Below are 25,297 nucleotides of genomic sequence, written 5' to 3'. Positions count from 1 at the left end.
AAAGATTAAAATCCCATCTTTTCAAGGTAAAAATGATCCTGAAGTTTATTTGGAGTGGGAAACTAAAATGGAGATGGTGTTTGATTGTCACAACTATTCGAAGATAAAGAAGGTTAAGTTGGCTGCAATTGAATTTACTGATTATGCCATTGTTTGGTGGGATCAATTATTGATTAATAGGAGGAGGAATAGAGAACCACCCATGGACACTTGGGAGGAGATGAAAATGCTTATGAGGAGGCGTTTTGTACCCAATCACTATTATAGGGGATTGTATCAAAAGTTGCAGAGGTTAACTCAAGGTTCCAAGAGTGTGGATGAGTATTACAAGGAGATGGAGGTAGCTATGATCTGGGCTAATGTAGAAGAGGACCGGGAAGCCACCATGGCTAGGTTCTTGCACGGTTTAAATTGTGAGATTGCGGATATAGTTGAGATGCAGCACTATGTTGAATTGACGGATATGGTGCATCAAGCCATAAAGGTGGAGGAACAATTCCAACGAAAGGGATTGGCTAGGAGGGGACAACCTATGGCTACCACCAGTCCATGAAAGACAGCTCCAAAAAGGGACGAGCAGCTACAAAATAAGCCAAAATTTGAACCATTTAAGAGTGCCAACTCAAAGACCACTTTAGGTAACACCGAGGCTTCGAGTTCTAAAACACGTGATATTAAGTGTTTTAAATGTCAAGGGCGGGGACACATAGCCAGCCAGTGTGTAAATAAAAGGGTGATGGTGATAAATGCTCAAGGAGAGTTTGAGTCGGAGAATGAGGAAGAAGTAGATGATGATGACATGCCATCTTTGGAGGATGCCGATGATGAGCAAAATGCTGTGGTTGGAGATTTATTGGTAGCAAGGCGAGTTCTCAATGTGCAGGTTAAAGAGAAAGAAAGTAATCAAAGGGAGAACTTGTTTCATACTCGGTGCTTTGTAGATAACAAAGTTTACAGTGTCATTATCGATGGAGGGAGTTGCACAAACGTAGCCAGCACTTATTTGGTGGAAAAATTGGCCTTAACTACCCTGAAACATCCTCAACCTTACTGGGTTCAGTGGCTGAATGAATGTGGTGAAATCAAGGTGACAAGACAAGTGTTGGTGGCATTATTCATTGGCAAATATGAGGATGAGGTGCTATGTGATGTGGTTCCCATGCATGCATGCCATGTATTGTTGGGAAGACCATGGCAGTATGATCGGAAGGTTACGCATGATGGATTCACAAATAAGTATTCTTTCACTCTTAAAGGGCAACCTATTACTCTTGTGCCATTAACTCCAAAACAAGTCAGGGAGGACCAATTGAAGTTACAAAAATCAAATGAAGAAAAAAAAAAAAAAAAAAAGGAAAAAGAAAGGAAGGCCGAAATTGAAAAAAAAGAGTTAAAAAAAAAAGGGAGAGAAAAACAGTGATCAGAGTGAAAAAGAAAGAGAGAGGGATTCGGCCATAATAAGAGCAAGAGAGGAAAAATTCAATTACATTGCAAAAAAAAGTGAGATCAAGAGAGCATTATTTTCACACCAACCCCTTATTGTACTCATGTACAAGGAGGCTCTTTTATGTACTAATGATCTCACCGGTGCATTACCGAGCAATATTGCTTCTCTTTTGTAGGAGTTTGAAGATGTCCTTCCCGAAGAAGTACCTCATGGTTTACCTCCAATTCGAGGGATTGAACATCAAATTGATTTCATACCTGGTGCATCAATTCCAAACTGACCTACTTATAGGAGTAATCTCGAGGAGACCAAGGAACTTCAGAGGCAAGTAGGTGAATTATTGGAAAATGGGTATGTGTGAGAAAGCATGAGTCCTTGTGCGGTTTCGGTGTTATTAGTTCCTAAGAAGGATGGAACATGGAGGATGTGCATCGACTGCCGAGCCATCAACAACATAACAGTAAAATATCGTCATCCCATTCCTAGATTAGATGATATGCTGGATGAATTACATGGTTCTTGTGTCTTTACAAAAATTGATCTTAAGAGTGGATATCACCAGATTAGGATGAAGGAAAGTGATGAATGGAAAACTACTTTTAAGACTAAATATGGTTTATATGAGTGGTTAGTAATGCCTTTCGGTTTAACTAATGCTTCGAGCACATTTATGAGTTTGATGAACCATGTTTTGCGTGCATTTATTGGCAGATTTGTAGTTGTGTATTTTGATGATATCCTAATTTATAGCAAAAATTTGGAAGAACATGTAATGCATTTGAAATCTGTTTTGGAAATTCTAAGGAAAGAAAGGTTGTTTGCTAACCTCAAAAAGTGCACCTTTTGTATGGATAAGTTTGTGTTTCTTGGTTTTGTTGTTAGTAAAGGAGGAATTGAGGTGGACGAGGAAAAGGTGAAGGCAATCTAAGAGTGGCCAACGCCTACAACAATCAGCCAAGTGAGGAGTTTCCATGGCTTAGCTAGCTTCTATAGACGATTTGTGCGTGATTTTAGTAGCTTATCCACCCCTCTTACTGAAGTCATCAAGAAAAATGTGACGTTTAAGTGGGGGAAAGAACAAGAAAAGGCATTTAATCAGCTCAAAGAAAAGTTAACTAATGCACCTTTGCTTGTTTTACCTAACTTTGCTAAAACTTTTGAAATTGAGTGTGATGCTTCAGGAATAGGTATTGGAGCTGTTTTGATGCAAGAAGGCCGTCTAGTTGCTTATTTCAGTGAAAAGTTAGGTGGGGCAGCCCTAAATTACCCCACTTATGATAAGGAGATGTATGCCTTGGTAAGGGCTTTGGAAAATTGGCAACACTATCTATGGCTAAAGGAATTTATGATTCACACAGATCATGAATCTTTGAAGCATTTTAAAGGACAGCAAAGGTTGAACAAACGCCATGCCAAATGGGTGGAATTCATTGAAACATTTCCTTATGTGATTAGATACAAGCAAGGTAAGGAAAATGTGGTGGCTGATGCATTGTCCCGAAGGTATGCTTTACTTTCCATTTTAGATACAAAAATGCTTGGCTTTGAATACATTAAGGATATGTATGCACAAGATTCTAATTTTTGTGATGTGTTCAATACATGTGAAAAAGTAGCATTTGGTAAGTTTTATAGGCATGATGGATTTTTGTTTCGGGAAAATAAACTGTGTGCCTATGTGTTCTTTGCATGAATTGCTTGAGAGAGAAGCTCATGGTGGTGGTTTGATGGGTCACTTTGGTGTAGCTAAGACTTTAGGAATTTTGCATGATCATTTTTTTTTGGCCTCATATGAAACGTGATGTGGAAAGAATCTGTGAGACGTGTATCACGTGTAAACAAGCTAAGTCTAAGTTGAAACCCCATGGTTTGTACACCCCTTTGCCAATACCCTGTGAACCTTGGACTGATATTTCTATGGATTTTGTTTTAGGTTTACCTAGGACTAAGAGGGGGAGAGATTCAGTTTTTGTGGTGGTAGATAGATTTTCCAAGATGGCACACTTCATTGCATGTCACAAAACTAATGATGCATCACATATAGCTGATTTATTCTTCAAAGAAATTGTTAGGCTACATGGTATGCCTAGGACCATTGTTTCTGATAGGGATGCAAAGTTTTTGAGTTACTTTTGGAAAACTTTATGGGGAAAATTGGGAACCAAGTTGTTGTTTTCTACTACTTGTCATCCACAAACGGATGGTCAAACTGAAGTAGTAAATAGAACTTTGTCTTCCTTGTTGCGTGCTATCATTAAAAAGAACTTGAAAACCTGGGAAGGAGCTGAATTTGCACAAGACCCTTTGTCATTTTCTAGTGGCCCAATTACAAGACTTAGAGCCAAACGTTTCAAGGAAGCACTAAATGGGCTAGTCCAAGAGAATTGGGCTGATTCTAAAAAGACCAAGATGGGCTCAAATAAAAATCAAGGCTTAGTCCATGTCATCAAAGCAATTGAAGAGGATAATGCATGCAAATTCGCAACCAGCATGGTCTGACCATAAAAGGGTGTAAATTTGTTAAGTTCCAAGGATATTAAATGGGAAGATGTCTTGGTATTGGCTGGGCATGTTAATTCTAGTCATTTAGCTATTTTTGACTGCCTTTAGAACTCCTAGAAAACTAAAAAAACGTGGGAACTTGATTAGATTAATTTTTGTGTTGTTTTTGAAGTTCTAATTATGATTTTTTCCTATTCTTGGAGGGTTGTTCCAAGTATATATCTGGTAGTACGAATTTAAAAAAAAAAGGACAGATTAGTATTCAGAAAATTATTCTCCTTGTGAATCTTGTGATCCTCTTGGTTCTTAAAAGAACTCTTGAACTTATCAAGTTAATCTTGTGGCGTTTAAACAACCAAACTTATCACCTTTGATTCTTGAGCGATTCTTAGGAATTCTTGTTGTGGCATTTCAATTCTATCGTAGTCTTGGTTTTCATCTGGTTAGGTGACGGGTCAAGGCTCAACAAATCTTGTCTACACGATCTTGGGGTTCCAAACCATCATTGTTATTGGGTTTCATCACAATTGTTGGTGAAGTTCATATCACATTTCACGTAAGATATATATATTTTAAAACAAAGTAATTGAAATTGAGAAGAAATCATTTGTAAGGGGTAGCCGTGTAGGGAGAGAGAAAGAGAATGAACCATTAAGCAAATAGGCACCCACATTCAGGCCGAAATCCCACAACCACAATTGGTAAAAGACATTTTAAATAGACTAAAATTTAGATTTGGTTGTTTTGGTTTGATTGATCTGATGGTGTCTGTGATGAAGGTTGAACCGGCTTCGCAAGAATCATATGCTAGCGTAGGTATATTTCTTTGAATAGAAAAACCAAAGCTTCACTTCTTTCTTCTCCCTCTCTTTGAATATATATAATAGTCTTCTCTGGAATAATCCCAATTCACAAATCCAATTGTATTATTCTAATTCAATTCGGTTCTCTCACTTTGCCTTTCCTTCTTCCAGCGATAGTATTCTGCTTGTAATGTTCCATCTCCTTCTCAAAGTTGTTTTTCCGGGGCCCCCTTTAATGCAATCGAAGCATGATTCAATTACCTTGATTTAACCCTTTTAATTTAGGTTTTGATTATTTTTACTCTCTAAAGCTTTATAATTTGTGTCTCTCTACCAATAAACTAAATGTTGTATCAGACACTTGATTCTAGCACTTCAAATATATTTCCAATTTATATGATTCTCGATTTCTTTCATTTACTTGAGTATCAGATAAGTATTTCTTGCAAAAGAAGTTGGGTATATAATCTCTACAAAATCCCCCCTCTCAATAATTTGCTTTAATATTTTGTTGTTGACGTAACTAACAAAAATTTTGTTACTTGCATGCAAATTGTTTGATAAAATGCCCCACTTTTTTTTTTTTTTCTAGAATTTGATTGATTCTGTACAGTGTCCATTTTGCAAGTCTAATAAGAAGAAATGTATTCTTCTTGCTATAGTATATATTGAAGAAGTACTAGTCAAGTTTGGTACAAGCTGCAAGTCGTTTAAATGCCACTGCTGTGCTACTGTAGTTTTATGTTTACTGTTATTGCTATTTAAGTCATCACGTGCTAATCATGTGATATTTGAGTTAGTTATTAGTAGACTGGTTTGTTAATTTTGTTAATGTGTTAGTGACTCAATGTATATAAGCTAATCAGGTTTTCAATAATAATCAAGCAGAGCATTTATTCATTCTGTTTTCTCTTTTCTAAATTCAATAAGAGCGAGTTAGCTCGGTGTATTCCATCGATTCCTAACTCATCCTCCATTGTTGAGTTTTTCTTGAAGCTTTCTTTTCACTCTGTAGTTCTTCTTCTTTTGTTGATCCCTCTTGCAAAGTTTCTTTAATTCTTTGCTCACATTTTTCTCTAATTCGTGAAACTAATTTCACTGTAAAACCTAGTTCAAGCTTCCCCAATGGCTTCCATAGCTGCCAATAGAGATTCTGTATCATCTACTTCTCAAACCTCTGTGCCTACTTGGGAAAAACCATCCAGTCCCTATTTTTTGCATAGTAGCGAGAATCTTGGCTTAATTCTGGTTAATCAGCCTCTTACTGAAGAGAACTATGCTACCTGGAGCCGATCTATCATTTATGCTCTTGATTCCAAGAACAAGACAGATTTTGTAGATGGCACCATTAAAGCTCCAACAAGTTCTTCAGATCCAATTTTCCTTGTCGGAAGAAATGCAATAGAATGTTTCTCTCTTGGTTGATCAATTCGATGTCCAAGGATCTGATTTCAAGTGTGATTTACTTGAATACTGTGCGTAAGAAGTTTGGACAGATCTCAAGAATCGATTCCTTCAGAGCAATGGCCTTAGGGTTTTTGAACTTCAAAGAATGGTGAGTACTCTCTCTTAGGATAATCTCTCTGTAAGTAGTTATTACACAAGGTTCAAGGTAATCTGGGATGAATTGGTCAATTATAAGCGAATTCCTTCATGTTCTTGTGGTATTTGCACCTGTAGTTCAATGGCTGCTCGAGTTGAGTATCAAGAAGAGGAGTGTACTATGAATTTCTTGATGGGGCTTAATGAATCTTTTGCAACTGTTAGGGGACAAATCCTACTGATGAAACCCTTGCCTTCACTGAATCAAGTCTTCTCTCTCATCACTCAAGAAGAGAAGCAAAGAAGAGTTAGTTATAATGCCATTGCAGTTGAATCTGCTGCTCTCTTCTCTAGAGGTTCTAATACCTCATCTAACAAGGGTAACTATACCAACAAGTCTAATGGTAAAAGGGAAAGGTCAGTTTATCACACTGTGGAATACTTGGGCATGTGGTGGACAAATGCTATAAGATTCATGGTTACCCTTCTGGGTATAAGAACAAAGGAAAGGGGCACTCGGCCAATCAGGTTTCACTGGGTTCCAATCTAGACAATGCAGATAGTATGGAGGTGTTGACTACAGTGGCTCTTACTTCTTCTCAGTGTCACCAACTCATGTCCATATTGCAGGCCCATACCTTGGGATCACAAGGCAATCGAGATTCTTCTCTTGGAACTCACCAAGCTGCCACACTCATCAGTCAAATAGCTCCTGTCACCAAACCCTTTCCATCTGGTATTTTTCACATTGCAGGTACTTTACCTATATCTAATATTGATAGTTTAGATGAACCTAAATGCCTAGACTCTATTACTTCCATGCCTCTTTGCTTGCATTCCTCCACCAACTTAGATCACTCAGTTTTTTCTTCTAATCTTGTCATTTCACTTGCCCTTTTACCTAATGAATGGATTATTGGTAGTGGTGTTACTGACCACATATCTGTCTTAGTCACTCATGTTGGTCAAGTGCAATTATCATGTGATTTGATTCTTGAAAATGTGTTGTGTGTTCCTTCCTTTTCATTCAATCTTATCTCTATTGGGAAGTTGACACATTATCTAAGGTGTTGCTGCATTTTTCTATCTCAATTCTGTTTTATACAAGACTTACTCTAGTGGAAGACAATTGGTTTGGGTAGAAAGCATGGTGGCCTGTACATTATACAGCAAACCAACCCTGCAAAGCTTTCTGTCCCAATTCAATTTTCCAATTTCATGCCCACTATTCTCTCACATCCTGGTGTTTACTCTCCTTCCTCTGTTGCTACTGATTGTAGTCTTGTCTCATGTAATAACTCCACTATTTCAAACTCTATTTTGTGGCATAATAGAATGGGTCATCCTTCTTCATCTAGGTTGCACTTGATTAGCTCAGTAATTCCTGAGTAACATTCTGTGATAAAGAGTTTCCTGTTTGCACCGTTTGTCCTTTAGCCAAACAAAAAAGGCTTCCTTTTCTTAATGAGAATAACATTTGTTCTTCCATCTTTGATCTTGTTCATTGTGATATCTAGGGACCTTTTTCTGTTCCTTTTATTAATGGTTTTAAATACTTTCTAACCATTGTTGATGATTGTAGTAGATGTACTTGGGTATATTTGCTAAAATTCAAATCTGATGCTAGAATTGTTATTCAATCTTTTTTTCCTTTGTTGAGACTCAATTTCATATCAAAATTAAATCCCTGAGATTAGATAATGGTCCTGAATTTCATATGCCTCAATTTTTCTCTTCCAAGGGTACCTTACATCAACTGAGTTGTGTAGATACACCTCAACAGAACTCAGTTGTTGAAAGGAAACACCAACATATACTGAGTGTTGCTCGAGCCCTTAGGTTTCAAGCTAATCTGCCTCTGAAGTTCTGGGGAGATTACGTCCTTACAGCAGTCTATCTTATTAATAGATTGCCTAGCCCTTTGTTGAATAATAAAACTTCCTATGAAATCCTTTTGGGTATTGTTCCTTCTTACTCTCACCTTAAGGTCCTAGGTTGTCTTTGTCTTGCATCTACTCTCTCTAGGAATAGATCTAAATTTGATCCTAGAGCCTCTCCTTGTGTCTTTCTTGGTTATCTATATAGTGTCAAGGGATATAAATTGTTCAATCTTGAAACCAAGTCCATTTTCTTGTCTAGAGATGTTGTCTTCCATGAGAATATTTTTCCCTTTCATTCCATGGATTTTCATCTTAACAATGCTACTAATTCTCTTCCACTTTCTGCTGGCTCCTTATTTCCACCTCCCACTTTTAAAATTAATGATTCACCATTTGAAGTTTCTGAACCAGTGATTGACACCCATACACCCCACATACTTGAACCCACTATCCATTCTCCATATGCTATACCTGACCAACATGTCAATCTTGATCCTAATCTAGTCACACTTGACCCTGTCCCTGACCAACCTATCCAACTTATCCCTGAGCCTCTTAATCCTACTCCATCCACACCCAGACATTCCTCCAGACCTCACAAAGCACCTGTTTACCTTCAAGATTTCCACTGTTAGCTTGCCTCAGCCAACCCCCTACCCTTACCTACTACTCCTTTTCCTATTGAATCTATTTTTTCTTATGATAGGCTATCTACCCCTCATAGAGCTCTCACTATTGCCCTTTTTGTTTGTGCTGAGCCCAAGTCCTATGCTGAGGCTGCAAGAGATCCTAGGTGGCAAGTAGCAATGTCTGATGAGATACATTCACTTGAAATCAACAATACTTGGCAGCTTACACCTTTGCCAGCTGGTAAGGTTCCTATAGGTTGCAAATGGGTGTATAAAGTCAAGCATAGAGCTGATGGGAGTGTTGAGAGATTCAAGGCTAGACTAGTGGCAAAAGGATACACTCAACAAGAGGGTTTGGACTACTATGAAACTTTTAGTCCAATTGTGAAGTTTGTCATTGTTAGGACTCTACTAGTTGTTGTCGTTGCTCTTGATTAGCATTTGGTTCAGTTGAATGTCAATAACGCTTTTCTACATGGAGACCTTGATGAGGAAGTATATATGCTACCTCCACCTGGTTTTGGTAGTAAGGGGGAGCCTGATTTAGTCTGTAAACTCACCAAGTCCTTGTATGGATTGAAGCAGGCCAGTAGAAAATGGTTTTTGAAGCTCTCAACCACAATCATCAACCATGGATTCACTCAGTCCAAATTTGACTGCTCCATGTATACAAGAGTTCATAATGATGTAATTGTTGTTATCTTAGTGTATGTTGATGATATTTTGGTGGCTAGCAACAACCTTGAAGCTATTTTAGAGTTTAAACAATTTCTTCATGATAAGTTTAGGCTAAAGGATCTTGGTCCTTTGAAATAATTTCTGGGATTAGAGGTGGCTCGATCCTCCACAAGCATAAGTTTTTGCCAAAGAAAGTATGTTCTAGAGCTTCTAGCAGAGATTGGATAGTTAGCAGCAAAGCCAATTAAATCTCCTATGGAGCAACACACCAAGCTGTCAAATTATCATGGAGAATTGTTAACAGATCCTTCTCAATATAAGAGACTTGTTGGGAAGATGTTATATTTGACATTGACCAAACCAGATATTGCTTATAGCGTGCATCAAGTTAGTCAGTTTCTTCCACAGCCTAGACAGCCACACCTCCAAGTAGCTAACAGGATTCTTAAGTATCTAAAAGGGACACCTGGACAAGGTCTCTTTTTCTTAGCAACCTCAGATTTGCACTTGAAAGGTTACTGTGATGCGGATTGGGCCAACTGTCTTGATACAAGGAGATCTATCACTGGATTTTGTGTATTTTTTTGGTGAGTCCTTAATTTCCTGGAAGTCCAAAAAGCAGCACACTATGTCCAGGTTTTCTGCTGAATTAGAATACAGGTCTATGGCTGCTGTTGCCAGTGAGTTTGTATGGCTAAAAGGCTTACTTAAAGACTTGTCAATCAGTCATGATCAACCTGCTCTTCTGTACTGTGATAGTAAAGTTGCAATCCACATTGCAACTAACCCTGCCTATCATGAGAGGACTAAGTATATAGAGTTGGATTGCCATTTTGTGAGGGAGAAGATACAAGATGGTCTAGTCAAAACCTTCCATTTCTCAACTAAGCATCAATTGGCAGACTTGCTTACAAAGCATCTGGGGCATCAACAGTTTAGCAACTTACTCTTCAAGATGGGCATAAGTAACATATATGCTCCATCTTGAGGGGGAGTATTGAAGAAGTACTAGTCAAGTTTGGTACAAGCCGCAAGTCGTTTAAATGCCACTGTTGTGCTACTACGACTACTGTACTACTGTAGTTTTATGTTTATTGTTATTGCTATTTAAGTCATCACATGCTGATCATGTGATATTTGAGTTAGTTATTAGTAGACTGGTTTGTTAAGTTTGTTAATGTGTTAGTGACTCAATGTATATAAGCTAATTAGGTTTTCAATAATAATCAAGAAGAGCATTTATTCATTCTGTTTTTTCTCTTCTAAATTCAATAGTATATACATGGTCTGACCAAAGTTAATAAATTAGCAAGAGGTTTTCTTCCTTTTTCATGTTTGTATCAATTTATTTTAGATTTTCTTTTGATTTATGTGAGGGCAAGAAACCAGTATCAGAGCTTAAGCTTCAATTGCATAGTTTTTATTTTACATTCCGTGGACTTGTGAACTAAGTTTCTTTTAATGTCTTTTTGATAATTTGAATTGAGTTTATCTTATATATAGTGGCTTTTGTATCTTCCTTTGTCATGAACGAATGAGCTTGCTTGCTCTAGGATTGAATTATAAATAAATAAGAAAATGTGGACTTGGCATCGATTTTTTTAAAAAAATTATATATAATCAATTTTGCAATATCTTTTCTCAGTTTCTCTTATTGCAATAGTTGTCTGTGTGTTGTCTTTCTCAGTCAACTACTATAAAGTAGTTTTTAAGTGATCCAGTTACTTATACAGACAAGTGCACAAGACAGCATACTTTATATTGTATTGGACTATAAATTCAATTATAGTTGAGCATTATATGAATTCAAATTATGCCCAAATTTGTGTATGAGCTTTTGGAATGTTAGCAATAATGTTTTCATTGCCATATAGCAACCAAGGTGTGGTCTTTATGTGTAATGTGGAGCACCCTACATTTGTAATCAAAGAACATAGGGGCTTTATATGATTATTTGTAATTGTTATTTAACCAACTATCCTGTGTATCGCACGGGTTAGCGACTAGTAATAACTAATAGTCAAAACGTTTGACTTTTTGCTGACCACTTCTCATTGCGCCACGTGACTATATAAATTTATGCCATGTTAACATTTAAAAACACCAAACATTGTTACTTTTCAGGATTTAATGTTTTTAACTAACTATTTAATTCAATTCGTTTTAAATACACCTTTTAAGAATTAACTGTAAATAACAAAAAAGCCTTACATTCTACATATATATATATATATATATATAAAATAAAATAAAATAAAAAAAAACAAACAAACAAACAAACAAAACTGAGAGAACCCATAAACTCTGAAGCACTGAGAAAGAGAGAAATTAATCCAAGGATCCTTCACCATAAGACAAAAAGAGAGAAAAAAAATATAGATTGAGAGAGGAATCTTTAGAGTGTCAGACTATCATCCACTAGCAAGCCAACAAGTCACCAACATCAAATTGCCTAAACTGCTACTAGTAAATTTTTTATTTTTTAATTTAAAAAAAAAAAATCTGGTAATAAAAACTGAATTTGGGTTAGATTTTGTTTGAACTGAGGTCTTTGGGTTAGAATTGATTTTGTTTTTGCTATTTGTGTTAAATTTTATTTTTATTTTTTTAGGATTTTTTTCGGTGGAAAAGATTTAAATGGTGTGGCCTCGTAGCAAACTGTTCTTCTTCCCTTACAGAGAAATCTCTCTTGGTTCTCAAACAACCGTTTTCTCTATGTTTTTTTATTTCTTTCTTGCCCACCCGATAAACCCTTCTTCTTTTACTCTCTTAGTCGTTCTTTTTGCGTCTCTCAATTCTCTATGGTGAGATGCTCTTAAGATCATGTGTGTCCAATCTATTCCTCCCTCTCTCTCTTTCTAAATATTTGTTTTATAAATTTTTCATTGGCTTTGCATCTTTTTGTTGATTCCTTGACTGAATTACTATTGTTGTGTTAGTAATATTTTCTATATAGTTTCTTTTGCTAATATTTTCTATTCAGTTTTTTTGCTAATACTGTTGTTGGGTATTGTTAGTGCTATTTTTGTTAGGTTTTTGCAAATATTCTTGTTGGGTATTGTTAATGCTACTTTTGTTAGGTTTTATTTATTTATTTATTTATTTAATTTTGTGAATTATTATTTGGGTTCATGTGGATACCACTTAGAAACTTGATTTTAGGGTATAGTTTCTCTTCTAGATATAAATTCAAAATTCATAAGGAATTTGAAATTCTAAATCTTTTTGGTTTTCATTTGGGATTTATAGGTTCTAATTTGAACCAAGATGGAATCAAAACAGACTTTGAGATTCTGTATTTGAACTTTTAGGGAAAACTGATCTTTGGGTTTTAATTTTTTATGATTCATTTTGTGGTGGGTTTGTGTATTGAGATTAGAGTTTGGTATTGGTTTCTTTTGAATTGTGGGTTTGGTTTTGATTTAGAAGTGGATCTGTGAATATGAGGTCATATGTTAGATATTTTTACTAATTTAGTAGACTATTGGTGGTGGGATTGGTATTGAACTTGGACTTGGTCTTAATGTTTTGGTATTTAACTTTTGAAGACAATTTCAGGTTTTGCTAATATGATAGGTTTATATAGTAGAAAGGAGATGAATTGAATCACAATGGTCTTTGAGATTATGTATTTGAAAGTTTAAGGGATATTGAGAAGAAGGTTTGATTTTTTAATGATTTATTTCATTGTGGGTTTGTGCATTGCGATTAGAGTTTGGGATATTCTCTACAAATTTGAAATTTATCATTGAGAATGAATTGGGTTCAGTGAATTTGGGTCTAATCTAAAAGTGGTCTTGGTCTTAGGTTCTGTCCAAATAGGAAATATTTATACTAGACAATAGCAGGGGCTGCCACTACTGCATAAGATTGGTTTACAAAACTAAAGGGGCCATTGGAAGTTGTCACGGTTTTTAGTGCATAAGATTGTACATTCATGTTGCTAAACTCATCTGAATTGAGATTGTAGTAATGCATGTCAATGACTACATGATTGAAGTTTCTAGCAAATGAGAGTTGTTCCTTTGGATCAGCATTCCCCAACTGGTTTTAGAGGATCACATAAGCACTTGGTGTGTACTTTCTCATAGCATCATACCCGGACTTATAATAGTTTTTAATGTTGTCTAGAGTGACTCCTGGTGCATGAGGTTTATTCATTAACTCAATTGCTCCAAGACTTGGATTGTTGGCATAACTGAAAACAAAAAAGGTCTAATTTAGGATTTAGGGAACATTCAAAATTCATCAGTTGCTCTAATTACATTTGGGTCTTTAAAAAAAAAAAACAATTTTATCTTTTTAAGCCTTGGTATTGAATTTGGGTTGTGAGTTTTGTATTGTAGTTGTTTTTATGGGTTAGTTGAATGGTGGGTTAGCATGCAAAGCCAAGATTAGCGCCATTAAATAGGGACAATATGCTACTGGATCCTATTCTACTTTGCAAAGGGCCAGGCATTTGAAGTTGAATTTAACTGAGCACAAGGGCATAGTGTTTGCCGACCCAAAAACATAAATATACTTTCAAACCATTAAGTATTGAACCATCACTAGCTTTTATTCTGTTTTTCTATTGGGAAAGTTTAATACATAGAACAGTTATAAATATACTAAAAGTTGAACATTTATATGTTTGCAAATTACATTTACAAATATGCAGAGACAGGAAAGTGTGCAACTGAACTAGTTATCCATAGCCTTCACTTGCAATGTTGAGGCTGTATTACTTGAAATAGAGATCGAGTCTATTGATGAAATAAAGTAGCAGAAGCAAAGCAGAAGAAGGCAAAGCCATTGGTTTCCATTTTCAAACTTTAAAAAGTTACTTTATTTTTACTTAAAAAAAAAAAAAAAAAAAACCCTTACTTTATCTCATTTCTAACATCTTTTTACTAATTCTATTATATGATTTTCATGAATAGAAGGCAATAGAACAACTTAATTTTATATGCTCTCAAAAAATTAATTTTATATACACAATCTGTTTGATAAAATTCTTGAATGATATTTTGTTTGATTCTAGAATTCTTGTATATGGAGAGTTGTCAGTTGGAAGGGAAATAAGGAGGGTGGTCTTGGTAGGAGTAAAGTAATGCTCCCCAGTGAAATGCTGATGAAGGTTGAGACCTTTCTTACAACTCAGGTACTACCATTTATTTATTTTTTGAATTTAGAATTATGGACCTTGATTGATTACTGAAGTATTTTGTTTCTTTTAGAAGCACACAAACTCTTCAAGTAATTTTTTAAAACTAAAAATCATGATTTGTTTTTGTATTAATGTTATTATTTTGTGGGAGTGCTTTAGATCTTCTATGTTTGGCTTGGTTTTCAAAATTTGAAAATATAGGTTGCCTCAAGAAAAACTTTGACCAATCTCACCATATTTTGATTGATTTTTAGAAAATTGGAAGGCCATAAAATCTTTAACCAATTTCAACTGAATGCTTTAGATCTTCCTTATTCTCCTGAAAAGATGATACACATGGACATATATAGACTTTGAAATTGTTGACCAATATTCAAGGCTAGATTGTTGGATGAACTGATCACCAATTTAAATGTACATGGTATCAAATAGAGCAATTTGCTCTAACAAATTCAATTATCTCTATACTCTTAAGAGTGCTAAAGCTAAAGCTTGATGAACAATAAGAGGACAGTGGAGTTCTAAGTTGTTTGTAATTATTGTAATATTTATGAGAAATTCATCTTTTGCGATTGTATGTTTGTTGTTGAGGACTTGAAGCAATTAGTTGAGATTATATATTTATGGTTAGGATAGTCCTTATTCATAAGACACTACAATCCTTTGGTTAATATACTCCAAATTAAGTTCCAAACTATATGACTAATGTACTTTTGCAAAAATTGGTATAATGTACAGATGTGTTCCTTTTTTATTATTAATTTATTCACATTTGTGCCTCAAAGTTGGACATTGATATTAATTTTGCTGCTTATACAGGTACTCGAAACAGTGTCTACTGTGTTGATAACTCTGAAGTTGAGGACAGGACATCAAATGCTTTGGTTTAATGTTCAAGGGTCTTTTGAATTTTCACAAGATAATGAATCTTTTGAGTACTTAAAATGCCCTTTAGAGAAGGCACTTCTTTCATTCCTTTGGCATAAAGCTTCTATAAAGATGGGGATGATCTTAGCACTTTCAATACTATCAAGTTTGCAACACAGTAGTTCACCAAGTAATATTCCTACAATAATTTGATGTTTTGTTAGCTTTTAAGACTTAAATTTTAAGCGTAGACTGACAAAATCTTTTGAAAACATCATAACTCTTTCACATATTTGTCTATTTTATTTTAGTGACTATTATAGCCAAAACTAGATCAGTATTTTAACATGCTGTCTCCTATAAGACCTTGGCAAACATAGATCAAATGTTAGTGCTTTATAATCAATATTTTGGTCTCTTTTGTAGCAAAACCATGATGTCCTCTAGGAATCAATTTCGTTAAATTATTGGTAGGTTATTCTACTAGAGTTCAAATTACCACTCAAAAGGTTTTTTTTTTTTTTTTTTTTTTAATATACTTTCAGGTTGTTAATACTGACCTTCACAATATGGTCCACTCATGATTTGCATATTCTAAATTTCAAAGGATGATGAAGCCTTTTATGTACTATACCATATTGCTTTATTTTAGTAAACTCTCATAGCAAAATAACACTTAACTTCTATTTCTCTCTCTCTTTGCTTTCAAGCGATTGTTGATAAGCAACTTCTATTCCTCCCAATTTATGAGATTGCTAATTAAGAGGAAAACAACTCTTTGAATGAGGGTGATATTGGTCGAGTTGTTGGTTATTGAAATTCTTAATAAAGGAAGGTGGCTTAGGTTTTGAAAAAGGTTTTCAAATTGGTTTACAGTGAATGAATAGTTTTGTATTAGTAAAATAATTTGATTGTCTATTTAATTATAGATTTTTTTTTTTCCTGGATGTTTGTCCAATGAACTATATTTCTTCCTTATGTATCATATAATATTATATATTGTGGTACATGTTATATACCCAATAGTTTTTATGTGTATCGCATGGGTTAGCGACTAGTCTATATATATATATATATATATATAACTGAAGCTTTGACCATTTGTTGACCTGCTCCACAATTTTACACGTTATCACTCATATTATTTATTTATGTATGTTTTATTTATTTATTTATGTTTTCTTTTTCTTTTTCTTTTTATTTTACATTTTAAATTTAAATCAAATTGCAAATGAAAAAAAAAATCAATTTGATATTACTAAAATCAAATTTATTGCATGGGTATTTAGAAACCACATAACAACCAGAGTTTGGTTAGAAATCGATTTTTTTTTTCATTTATTTTTGTAGATAAGTTTTGGTTATCCAATTTGATTAGGAATCTATAACTATAACCAAATTTAATTAGGAATCTATAACCATCATCTTATAAATAGTTTTTTTTTTTTTTTAGGAATTATTTGTTACAATTGCATCTCACGACTGAAAATTTGTATTTTTCATTCCTCTCTTCTGAAATTTTTATTTCTTGCTTTATAATTCTTTGTGTATTTGTAATTGAATTTCTCAGTGAAGATTTTGTCTTGGTTCATTGGTATTGCTGTCTTTGTGTTTGTTTAAATTTCTCAATGTAGAACATGTTGAATATATAATGTGGATTTAACCGAAAAAAAGAAGAAGAATATATAATGTGGGGAAAATATCAATGCTGCCTTGGAAGATTTTACTTTAAATTTATTGGCAAAAATTATTGATTTTCTTTACGCTAGAAAGTGTTACTTCGGTAAAGAGATGTTGATTATATGTCTGCCAATAAATTTGTTGTTTGCATGAGTTGTGCTTTGGTTGTTTATTTATTTATATTAGTAATGTTTTATTTTACGTTTTATATTTGAGTATTATTTTTCTTCGTGTTCCATACCCAGAACAACCTTTAGTACGTTCAGTTTCTTCCTCATGGAAAAGGGTCACCGACCCAACTTTTCTTATCTCCAAAAAAGCTCTCTCACTCTCTTTGCCTAACGTATTCGTATCTGTATTTCACAAATCAACGGCCAGGATTCAGTGGCAAGCGCTTGACCCCAGATCCGGCCGTTGGTTTGTCTTACCTCCGATCCACAGTGCCCTCCGAGATTTATATGTGTTTCGCTGCCACGTCAGGGGAAGCTCTTTGTTTTGGGTGGGGGTGGGATCAGATACGGAGAGTTCCACACAGAGCACCATCATGTACCATTCATTGTAAACCCATTCATTAAATTTAGTTTTAAACAATAAGGTTGTTCTTTATACACAAAGATCTACTATAGCCATTTAGCCTATTATTGTAGGCAATCAGAAAAGATAAATTTTTGTGGTTATTGCTATACACTAATAGTATTCACCATTCCAAGTTTTAAGTTGGGTTATTTTAAGGTTTAGTCGTTGATTATTGTAGAAGAGGATTGTCTATTTGTTAAAAAATTAGAGAATATTCAATGTGAAGCAAATTTTGTTAAATAGGTATAGAATTTGATATGTTTGATGCTCCATTTTATTTTTTTTATATTAATTGAGAATCTTTGTTTAAGGGATAAAAATTATGGGTTTTAACTAAATTTCTCAGAACAAATGATAGTGTGGTTGCTACAGTAAAAACCTCTAAATATAAGTTTAGTGATATAAACCTTTTTTAATGTATTAAATTCATATTTTGTAGATTTTATTTTTAAGTTAGATAAAGAGCTGCATAGTTTGGGGAACAAATTCAATTCCAAGTGCGTTGACAAATTCTGCTAATTTATAATGATTTTTTTTTAATTATATTCTACAATTTTTTTTATGCATTGTAAATAATAATAATTATTATTATTATTATACAAAAACTTTTTTTCTTGCTTTAATAATATATAATTGTTAATAAATAAATCAAGATTAAATTATATGTTATACTTAATACTCTTTTCGTTCATTGCACAAATTAATGACGAGTATATAATAATAGGTAAATTTAAAAAAAATTCTAATTAGATTTCAACTCAATCCTTAATTTCACATCACGTGTCTCTTTTTTTTTTTTTTTTATTAAGTGAATTACCGTACAATTAAAAGTTTCTTGATTTTCCCACTAAAAAAAAAAGTTTTCTTGATTCAGCTCAGGCTCTCGCCACCGTTATATTCCACCTGAAACACTACTGGTAGAGGTATTATTAAACAACAACAAAAAAAATGATATCAAATATGGTTTAGCTTTTGTTATTTTGGGTTGATTGTTATTAATTTAGGTATTTGGGTTATTGGTTTTGAAGGAGGTTGAGTGATGAAGAAAAGAAGGGCACCATCGAAGATATCTAAAACCCATTTTAGCTCAGATTTGACAGCCATTAAAGGTATTCCCTCTCTCTATTTCTCTTGCCTTCGTTTCTTTATTTAATGGTTGGATTTACGACCATGGAAGGTACTCTCTTTCTTTGTATTATTCTGCCTTTTTTTTTTTTTTTTTTCATTTGTTTAAATTTTGTTTGGTTGTCGAAAAACAAGGAGTTTTCTTTTGCTTAAACGTTGTTTGGTTGTCGATAATATAGGATGAGAAAAATTGAGCGTTTATATTTTTTGTTTGGGTCATATTTCGGCTTTCTTCTATTGGTTGAAGTCCAGTTGGCTAGTTGCCGAGAAAACAGAGAAGAGAAATGGGGATTTTTTTTTTTTTTTTTTTTTTTTTTTTTCGGGTTTTTGAAGTTCTTTTTGCAACGTCTGTATTCTGCTTTTCATTTGTGTATATTTTATTTGCTGCATTATAAATTGGTAATGGTAGTTGTAGTATGTATACAAGCATATAGAGGTCCTGACAATAATTTGTTTTAATATGTTTGGACATGGGTTTGCACTTTGCACTGAAGATATTGTTTGATATGTTACCAAGGAATTTTGTTGACCCATGGCATTTTTGGAGGTAAGGTCCAATAGCATATATATATATATATATATATATATTCAAGTATTTTCTAACTCTCTAGCTATTGATCCACACTTGACCCTTTCCCATGCTACTTATGTCCAAACTCCAAAGTCAAGAGTTTTTTTTTTTGATAAGTAAAGTCAAAGGCTTTTCTTCTTCTGGTGCATCAAAATGTGTTTGTAAGGTTTCAAGTGACAGGTAAACTATTTAAAGATTTTGAATAAACTTTGAGAACACCCCTAACCCCAATAATAGCACAAAGAAGGAAAAAAATTGTTTAACCCTTCTAGTTGATCAGTGGTTGTTGTCTCCCTGCCACTATAGACTTTTGCATCCACTTAACTAATTAGATAGAGTTCTGATAGCCTAGCTTCATGGATTTAGATCAACAAATTAAGACTCTCACGGTCCTGATCAGTCTATTTCAAAATTTGGTCTTTCAACATCTCTTCATTATTGTTGAAATCAAGCAATATCTTGGACATGCAAAAATTCATGAAAAATTACCATGCAATCCTGACCAGTATAAGTAGAGTATTATCAAATAGACTGTTTTACTATCTATTTCCGTTCCATAGGCAAAAACCCAGACTATAGGAAACACATAACAACCAGCTCCGGTAACCCTTAAACCTTAAATGTAAATGGTATCTCCAATATTGGCAACTTCCTCAACCAAATAAAAGATGCAAATTCCAATAGCATTCCTTATTCACACAAAAAAAATGTCATGTTTATCTTAAGCTTACAATGCTGAAGTTGCTTATAACAGTTATGAAAATCACAATTTCCTCTTATTCCATTGTCTAATTTTTGTTGTTTGTGTATTTAATTCCTGATATATATATATATATATATATATTTTTTGAATAATCCTTCATAGGTTGTTGCTATTGCACTAAAGTGTGAAACAACCTAGGCATAATTTGATGACATCGCTACCAGGTGATGCCTTAGGCCATGCAATATCTAATATTTATCATTTTCATCATTTGCCCTATCTAATAGTGTTTTCTATAATAGTCTTAATAAATAAATAAAAGTGTTTTAAATAATTGTGAATTGAAAAATTACATGAGTTATGCCTTTGTCTTCTTTGGCTCCCATACCTTCTCAGTTGGCAAAGGATAATGGTTCTGTATTTATTAGAATATTACATCTACACTTTTAAATCTAGCTTTCTATTAAGTTGTTCACCTCATCATTTGGATGTTATACTTATTTCTTAAAATCTACAATGTCTTTGCAGTGAAGCACTTATTGCTCTTTTGAGTGTGTTCTATATCAGCAATTATTGCTACTTTTTTCTCCCTTAATCTAGGTGCTCCAAGAACTCTTTTGGGTCTAAATTTATACACAGATTTGCCAATTAGGTATGTCAAGACTTTATTTGCAAATTCTTCCTTTTTGGTGTAAATTTTAATAACTATTACTTGAACCATACATGAGATAGGAAATGCTTCGATGGATTATGGAGCTTGGGTAATTTAGATATTGTCAAAAGGGTAATTGAAAGGCTTGAGTTGTTTGTTATGAAATTAACAAACAATCAAAATACCATCTAGAGTTGCAAAATTGCCACATCATTAGCAACCAGCAGTGTCTTAATGCCCAACAAACATACGCCCACCCAAAGAGATTGGACAATGAATTGAAACTTTGCCAAGCATGGAAACTAAAAGAAAGAGAATTGGTTTCATTGGGATTAGGCCATATTTTCTTAAGCATCCCCCCCCCCCCCCCTCCCCAAAAAAAAAAATCTTAGAGCATATCTTTTTCGTTGTACTAAATCTTATTCCTACGAAAACCAATAGTCTAGGAATAATTGAAGGCAATTAGTGTTACCATTCAGCTTGAGTCCATCTATTTGAACGATAATATTAATTTTTGAAGCATTGACAGGAATATAAAAGTGACCATTAGTAATATTTAACTAATTAGGTAGAAATTTTTATATGCGTCTATTTTTTAAGTAATAATATACACCCATGCATATTTGTGCTTATTCTTCTTTTCAAACATATTCTTTTGTGCGGCATTATTCAAAAAACCAGATAACACTAACCATAAAACATCTCTATGTTCTTTAACTATCAACATAAGAACAAAATTTTTTTTTATGATAAGCCTAGAAAGTTAAATTATGAGAATAAGAAAAAAAAAATCACAATAGGTAGTTTAGGCAGCACACTAGGAAGTTCTAATTGCACCAAAGGAGCCCAATAATATATTTTTTTATTGTATTGCACTTTAATTTTGACATTTTAATCTTCCATTATCTTATTGATAATTGTAATTGGGCTAGCCAATTTTTTATCAATAGTATAATTTACGTGAATTGTTGCATTGTAGATCCAGAAGATACCCCAAATGCCCAAAAGTCACCTGGGATAGGACACAAAGAGAAAGCTCATAGCGTTCTAGAAAAAAAAAAAAAAAAAAAAAAAAAAAAAAAAAAAAAAAAAAAAAAAAAAAAAAAAAAAAAACATTGTGTGCGTTTGGTTACAGATTAAAAAGCCAACTTATTTTACTATTTAGCTTATTTTTGGTACTATTCATGAGTTCTACTCTACTATTTCAGTTAACTTTTACTTTTATCTACAATATTTTTAGCAAAAAGTTTTCAGTTTCAGTAAAATAAGCGAATCCCAAAAGAACCCATTATTTGGAATTTTTATTTTAGCTTATTTGGCTTAAGACGTTGTCTATAACTATTTAATATGGTTTATTACATTGTCAAGAACAATTTTATGTGTTTTATGATATATGAATATTGAAAAGGTAATCTTAAAAATTAGTAGATTCAGACTAGGTTATTAAAATTTATGATTTTTGTTAATGAATTTGTCACATGGCCTATGTGCAGGGTTTTAATAAGTTCACTAATGAGCTTGTGTAATATTTGATAGTGTGCATCATCTATTATAGTTTTGGTATACTAAACTTTGGTTGAAACAAAAATACTATGGTTATGCAACACAACAAAGGTTCACTATAATATGCTTGTAAATGTTTGATGATAATTGAATTTGTTTTATGGGTGATTATTAAAGCTTAATTTTACTCACTAGATGGTCTACATGTAGTCAACTAATTTTGATCATATCACTTTTCAAACTTGTGGTATATATTTTTTTACTTACTGATTGTAAGTGAACTTGGTTTAACTTTATCGCAAATGTGTATAATATTTTTCATGGTATAAAAAAAAAGTTTGAAATCCAAATGAGTTTCAAATGGTTTAAGCAACTAATAACCATTTTTTTGCTTTTTTTAAAGGGTTGTTTAGGCTACCAACATTTAATAATTCAATTTAACATCTATAATTGACCATTTCCGTGCATAAGTACGAGTTACATTCTAGTACTCTTCTAAAAGGTAGAATATCATGGATCTATAGTCTACAATGAATCAAAAATAATTCGAATAATGGTTCGATTAATCTCATGTATGTACTAGGGGTTTGAATAATGGTTAAATTATTAAATTCAATACTTTTGAATTAGTAATTTATCATTAAGTGAAACTTTGATCCTCCCCATCAAGCCTAACAAAGAAATAGATGGTTGACCACATGAATCCAGCCAACAATCTCTCTCCCTCTCTCTCTCTCTATATATATGTGTGTGTGTGCGCGCACGCGCGCGCGCGTGTGGTGTACGTAAACATCAAGTATTCATGGAATTTTTTCTTTATTTGCTTGACAAAATTTGCGAGAATTAGAATTCCCATTAAATATATCAATTAAATCTCACATTTCAAGTTGGAAATACTAAGGGTATGTTTATTAACTATTTTTTCCCCTTATTTTCTGTTTCTAAAAACAATTTTCTATTTTTAAAACTAAAAAACTTGTTTGACGACCCAATTTGTGAAAGAAACTCAAAACATTTTAGAAGCTGTTTTCAATTTTTAATTTTCAAAAGTTAATGAAAACATGCATTTAATTTAATAAATTTGTCTCATTTAATGAGTTAGTATTAGAATTTAAATCTTAGTAACAACATATTTTAGTGTTTTCTATTTTTTCTTCAAAAAACTATCTTTTTAATTCCAGCTAACTAAACATGTTTTTTATTTCAAAAATACATGAAAATTGTTTTCTATTTATATTCTCAAAAACAAGTTTTTGAAAATAGAAAACAAAAAATGTTACCAAACATAACTTAAATCTCTCATATCATGCATTTTGAAAGAAAATATTTATTTTATAATGACCCTTTTTGGGAAATAAATTTCTAAAATATTGGCTTTTTCTGATGTTTTGTAACAATTAGGAAAATGAGACCAAAATTAAATACTTTTTGACTGTTTGGTTTGCGCAAAATATTATTAGCATTTCTTGTAATTTCGAATAAATATTTAAACACAAACTTTCATTTATGAAGAAAACTCCTAAAAAGGAAAAAATTTCAATTTTTTGGGCCATTTAAAAGTCTAATATTAGAAAACACAATTCAAATTCATAGTCTAAGATGAAAAATTAAGTGGAAGAAATTGTTTGTGATTGGAAGTTTTGGTCAAAAATCTCACACTTTCTTTTGCATTCATATCACTGGGCTTAAGAAATTAATAATATTGACTGGGCCCAAGATATACAATGAATTATAACTCTATAAAGCTTCAAGTCATGATAGGCCCATGGGCCTTGAGAAAGAGATTTTTTTTTTTTTTTAATAAATTTTTTTTTTCTCTTGAAAAAATCTTTACACATCCTTTTTATTTTTATTTTTTAAAGCTTGGTGATGCCACAACTTTGTAGGTCATCCCTTACATTTCATTCTCTTATTACCCATTGATTTTATCCATAAATTTTAAATCTAATTGATAAAAGTGCAAATACATGTATTAGGATACCTCTTAGGATTAGGTCTATGATCACTCTATGTGTATGATCCTTAATGTTAAGGGTATGATCCAGTAGGTCACTCAAAACCAGAGGGATCATGCTCAAGTACTAAAGGCCAAAATAGACCTTAATGGATTGGTAGATAACCATATATCGTAATTAAAGCCCAATACAAACATTTACACAAATTGTGGGTTAGTGGGGTAAACTTCAGAAACCTCTACCCGAATCGAGCTTAATAATTTTTTAGTCACCTCCAACCAAAGGTAACAAAGGTGAACCAAATGCAAGCGTGTGAAAAGCACTATTGATACCGTATTTTTTGGGGGCTTGATTTGCATGCCTAAATGCCAAATTAAGTCATAAAATGCCAAAAATTGCATTTTTAAACATGAAAATATAAGGAATTACATTAAGTAATTTTATTTGTCCTGATCATATGTTGGATAAAAAATTTTGATGGTTCAAGATTTTAATATCCCAAAATTGCCATTTTTGGCTAAGTGTGACCAACTTTGACCAATCCTACGGTCCGATCAAGATGAATTTATGCCCATCTTAAATATCATGAAATTCCATTTAAAATGATAAATAACCAGCCCAAATCGAAGTTGAATTGGATGAGATATCACAAAAATATCAAAAGCCTTAAACTTTTTTGCATCTTGTGATTATAATTTAATTTCAATTAAATTATAATCAAATGACTGCCAATTCGTTTGAGTGAGGAATCATTGGAAATGTTACATGATCAACCTTGATATACATGTATGGCCCAAAAACCGCCACTTAAATAAAATGAATTTGCCAAATTATTAAAGTGAGAATGTTATATTAAAGCGTGGGTTTTTTTTTTTTTTTTTTCCAGGGGCCTCCAACGTGCAAAATCGAAGGATTTGGACAAAGAAAAAAAAAACAAGAATTTTTAGAAAATAGACGTAAGAACCTTTCCAATGATATCTTACACAACGAAAATGGAGGTCAGAAATTAAAGGCCATAAAATAAAAAAAAAATAA

The 25,297-nt window shown here is 33.1% G+C and overlaps 1 long non-coding RNA gene and 1 pseudogene across 3 annotated transcripts; both read left to right on the top strand.

Moving 5' to 3' along the window:
- The first annotated feature begins 736 nt into the window (after positions 1-736).
- Positions 737-2,375, top strand: LOC126721582 (uncharacterized; annotated as a pseudogene).
- Positions 2,376-18,615: 16,240 nt separating this feature from the next.
- Positions 18,616-23,085, top strand: LOC126720897 (uncharacterized). Of its 3 annotated transcripts, none has more exons than XR_007653718.1 (4): positions 18,616-18,676; positions 18,782-18,862; positions 20,315-20,376; positions 21,784-23,085. It is a non-coding gene; the product is annotated as an uncharacterized LOC126720897 (long non-coding RNA). The 3 variants fall into 3 exon arrangements; XR_007653719.1 differs by lacking the exon at positions 21,784-23,085 and adding an exon at positions 20,681-21,170; XR_007653717.1 differs by lacking the exon at positions 21,784-23,085 and having other exon boundaries at positions 20,315-20,669.
- The last annotated feature ends 2,212 nt before the right edge of the window (positions 23,086-25,297 follow it).

Source organism: Quercus robur, chromosome 4, assembly GCF_932294415.1.
Source record: "Quercus robur chromosome 4, dhQueRobu3.1, whole genome shotgun sequence".
Taxonomy (NCBI): domain Eukaryota; kingdom Viridiplantae; phylum Streptophyta; class Magnoliopsida; order Fagales; family Fagaceae; genus Quercus; species Quercus robur.
The sequence above is the reverse complement of the archived record's forward strand: the minus strand, read 5'-3'. Positions and strand labels throughout refer to the sequence as shown.